The 4,720-nt window shown below is 46.5% G+C and overlaps 1 long non-coding RNA gene across 1 annotated transcript in view; it reads left to right on the top strand.

The window, feature by feature from the left end:
- Positions 1 to 4,408, top strand: part of LOC116553057 — a 39,961-nt gene extending 35,553 nt beyond the window's left edge. Inside the window, exons 5-6 of the long non-coding RNA XR_004269614.1 lie at positions 2,005 to 2,156; positions 4,137 to 4,408. This is a non-coding gene — a long non-coding RNA (uncharacterized LOC116553057). The remainder of the gene's footprint in view (positions 1 to 2,004; positions 2,157 to 4,136) is intronic.
- Positions 4,409 to 4,720: the final 312 nt, after the last annotated feature.

Raw genomic sequence — 4,720 nt, 5'->3', positions numbered from 1 at the left:
TCTTTCTTTCTTTCTTTCTTTCTTTCTTTCTTTCTTTCTTTCTTTCTTTCTTTCTTTTCTTTCTCTCTCTTTCTTTCTTTCTTTCTTTCCTTCTTTCTTTCTTTCTTTCTTCTTTCTTTTCTTTCTTCTTTCTTGATGGAGTTTCACTCTTGTTGCTTAGGCTGGAGTGCAATGGCGCCATCTCAGCTCACTGCAGCCTCTTCCTCCTGGGTTCAAGTGATTCATCTGCCTCAGCCTCCCAAGTAACTGGGATTACATGTATGTGCCACCACACCCAGCTAATTTTGTATTTTTAGTACAGACGGGGTTGCTCCATGTTGTTCAGGCTGGTCTCGAACTCCCAACCTCAGGTGATCCTTTTGCCTTGGCCTCCCAAAGTGCTGGGATTACAGGCGTGAGCCACCACACCTGGCCTCATTTTCTTAGATATAAGCATCTTTGAACCATCTGGAATTACTTTGGTGTTGAGAGGTAGGAATCCAGCTTCTCTTTGTAAATATTTATTGAATGAATAATGAGACATTCTGCAGACCTAAGTAAAGTTGATGGCCTCCTAAGGGATTAAATGGTTAATAAAGTTGTTTGTTCACTCTACAAATATTTCTAAACCACATACCAGCATGGCAGAATGCAATGGTAAATAAAATCGGAGTTTCCACCCTGTGGCCGTTAACACTTGATGGGACAGGCAGACACTAGCCAGATACCACAAATGGATGTAAAATTTACAAATGAGATACGTGCCCTGGATAAGCACATAATTAAGGAATCTACCCTGGCCTGGGAGGCCAAGAAGGTGTTGCTGGTTAAGAAAGTTCCTTGGGAAGTGCCCTGAGGACCAGCACCTGTGAGAGGGTAACGCTAGCAGGCCTGGCTAGATGGAGGAACTGCAGTGCAGTTGCAACAAAGGACTCAGCCATTCCCACAGGGAGCTCTGGAGGGTAGATGACCCTTCAAAGTTGCACTGAATGGAGGCAAGCGGTCTGGGCTTTTATTGCCCACCGCATCTCCCTGCTCCAATGGACTAGGCAGTGGGTATAGGAGGTCCCCAGGCAGCTCCGTCAGCCAGGACATTTCCCGGAGTGAGAATCATCTATGGGCATCCATCTCCAAGTCTCCTAGCAGCCGGGGAGTGAGGGCCCTGGTCCTGAAGTGGACATCTGGGTGGCAGGTCACAGCATCCGCTACAGAAGCCTTCCATAAAGAAGTTGGGAAGACCTCGAGGACAGTAAGTGGAAGTTAACTAGGCTTGGAGAATGAAGACTTTTTCCAGGAGCAACCCGCTTTCTCTAGCACAATGCATGGCAGGCTCAGGCAGGAAAGGAGGCAGGGGGAGTAATTAGGAAGCTGCTACAGGAATTTAATACATTAAAATTTGGATATGAGCATATAAAAAATCAGACAGAAAAGGGAAGTCTCCTGCTGTCCCCAGCCCTCAGAGACAACAGCTATTACAGTTTTTTTGTTTTTGTTTTTTGAGATGGAGGCTCGCTCTGTCACCCAGGCTGAAAGGCAGTGGCAAGATCTTGGCTCACTGCAACCTCCAACTCCCAGGTTCAAGCAATTCTCCTGCTTCAGCCCCCTGAGTAGCTGGGATTACAGGTGCTTGCCAACACACCCTGCTAATTTTTTTTAAGTAGAGACAGGGTGTTGCCGTGTTGGCCAGGCTGGTCTCAAACTCCTGACCTCAAGCAATCCTCTGCCTTGGCCTCCAAAAGTGCTGGGATGACAGGCATGAGCCAACATGCCAGCCTACGGCATTTCTTTTCCATCTTTCTTCTCTGCACATTTTATTTAAAAGTGAGGATTTTATTGTAGATGTGATTTGGTTTTCTGCTTTTTTTTACACATTTTTTCTATACCTTTACTGTTTCTAATCACAAAAGCAATGCCTGCCAATTACATAAACTCAGAAAGTACACATTTTGATAAAGAAATAAACAATACTTCCTACCAGGCAGGTAGGAAGTATTGTAGTCATGCCTGTAATCTGGCATCCCACAGGTGCCAGAGCTCACGTGTTCATGGGCCAGCTCAGTGCCTGGCATGCTGAGAATATTTGGGAAATGCCAGCTATGCACTGTCACCTCAGGAGGGTCTCTTCTCATTTCCAAAGCTGTCTTCTGCTTAGTGAAATGCACAAAGACACTGGGCAAGTATGTATTGAGCTCCTAATCTCCCAGACACCAGAGACCATCCATAGACTGACTGCGTTCTCTGCCCTTGTGCTGCAGTCCCCTTGAGATAACGATGGTGACATGTAAGGAGCTAAAATGTCCTGAGCTGTGAGGAGGCAAGCTCAGGCTGAAGGATGGAGGCAACAGGGTAGGGGCAGGTGGGGTGACCAGGATGTCTGGAGCCCAGGGCTGGGGCCGGACCCTGCACTGCTCTGCTTGGGGACCTCACTGGGCTCTGAGTCATGAGGGCAGACAGTGGCCAGGGTGAGGGGGCACAGTGCAGCCCTTTCCCCTCTGCTGAAGACGCTGCCTTCATGGGGTGGGAGCACAGGCTTTGGGGACTTGAGAGCCATCCTCATCCCAGGGGTGGCTGTTTCTGGAAACAAAAATCCAGGGCTTATGCTCCTGGGACTGGGGAGCCCTGGGGCAGCATGTCCTTCCCGTGGCCTTCGCATTGGGCAGTGAAGGCGTCTTCCTGCTGAGTCTGAGAGAGAAAGAAGTGGGGTCACTCAGGGGTCAGCTTTCATCTCACTTAGTCCTCACAGTGGCCCTGCGAGGTAAGGACTGCCAGCAGCCCAACTTACAGATGAGGACACTGAGGCTCAGAGAAGTTCCATGGCTTGCCCAAAGGCACACAGCTACTAAGTGGCTGAGTGGGATTGAACCCAGGTCTTTCTGAGACAGCCCAAGCTGTTGATGGAATGCTCTGGCTCACGGATGAGCAGGTAAAGTGGAGCAAACACTTTAGAAAGATTTGGCAATATTCACCAAAGCTAGACATTTGCCTCCCATGAGCTAGCAATATCCTCCCTGCGAATGTACTTTACACAGATGTGTCTATATCTTCACTAAAATACAAGTGAAACAACCCTCATAGCAGCACAATTTTTAATAACCTCAAACTAGAAACTTCCCAAATAGCCATCACAGAAGAATGGATTAAAAACCATGGTGCATTCAAGACTAGAATACGATACAGCAAAGAAAATGAATACATTATGCCTACACATGCAAATGAATCTCACACACCTCATGTATGAGTGACAAAAGTTAGACTTATAAGGAATAGATAATGTGTGATTCCATTTATATGAAGTTATCACCAGACAAACTCATCTCAGTAATAGAGTTTACCTGGGGCTGGGGTACAGGGATTTGAGCCTTCTGTGGGGCCTCAAATGTATGTAGGGAATCAGTTTCACCATCTCCCACAGATATCAAAATCCACAGATGCTCAAGTCCTGATATAAAATGGTGCAGTATTTGCATATAACCTAAGTACATCTTCTCGTATACTTTAAATCATCTCTGGATTACTTATGCAATCACATGCAAATAGCATGGACAATGACACTTCAGTCCATGCTAGAATGCATATAGGATGGTGGTCCCATAAGGTTATAATGGAGCTGCCGTATACAGGTGTACAATCTCTAAAAGCTGATATTTAAGAATAGATGGGGTGGCCAGGTGCCGTGGCTCATGCCTGTAATCCCAGCACTTTGGGAGGCTGAAGTGGGCAGATCACCAGATCAGGAGATTGAGACCATATTGGCTAACACAGTAAAACCCTGTCTCTACTAAAAATACAAAAAATTAGCCAGGCATGGTGGCATTCACCTATAGTCTCAGCTACTCAGGAGGCTGAGGCAGAAGAATCGCTTGAATCTGGGAGGCGGAGGTTGCAGTGAGCCGAGATTGCACTACTGCACTCCAATCTGGGTGACAGAGCAAGACTGCCTAAAAAAATAAAAAAAAATAAAAAATAAAAAATAAAAAAGTAGAGATGGGGTTTTGTTATGTTGCCCAGAATAGTCTAGAACTCCTGGGCCCAGGTGATCCTCCCAACTTGGCCTCCCAGAGTGCTGAGATTATAGTCATGAACCTCCACACCTGGCCAGGTGTACCATTTTTGTTGTTTATACTGTATTTTTAGGATCCTTTTCTGTGTTTACACAGATAGCCAACATTATGTTCCCATTGTCTGCAGTACTCAGTACGGTAACATGCTGCGGAGGTGTGGAGCCCAGGAGCAATCAGCTCTACCCTTCAGCCCAGGTGTGTGTTTGGCGGGACCATCTGGAGGAAGCCGAGAAGACATGAGCTGAAGGCAGAGGGTGAGTCCGAGGTGGGATCTTGGGGCAGGTGTGAGAAGTTGGGCAAAAACGGGTGAAATCTGAATAAATGTCACCATATTCGTATAATTACTACATTAATAACCTTAGATAATGGTTCACATTATCATTTAGTTAATAGAATTGCACCCACATTAGCTTCCTTTTTTTTTTTTAAATATAAAGTCTCCCTCTGTCACTTAGGCTGGAGTGCAGTCTGTGATTGATCATGGCTCACTGCTTCCTGGAACTCAGGCTCAGGCAATCTTCCCACCTCAGCCGCCTGACTAGCTGGGACTATAGGCACACACCACCATGCCTGGCTAATTTCTTTTACTTTTCTCTAGAGACAGGGTCTACCTAAGTTGTCCAGGCTGATCTCAAACTCCTGGCCTCAGGTGAACCTGAACCTCTCACCTCCACCTCCCA

Source organism: Sapajus apella, unplaced genomic scaffold (assembly GCF_009761245.1).
Source record: "Sapajus apella isolate SASKATOON/1434 unplaced genomic scaffold, GSC_monkey_1.0 scaffold12, whole genome shotgun sequence".
NCBI lineage: Eukaryota > Metazoa > Chordata > Mammalia > Primates > Cebidae > Sapajus > Sapajus apella.
The sequence above is the reverse complement of the archived record's forward strand: the minus strand, read 5'-3'. Positions and strand labels throughout refer to the sequence as shown.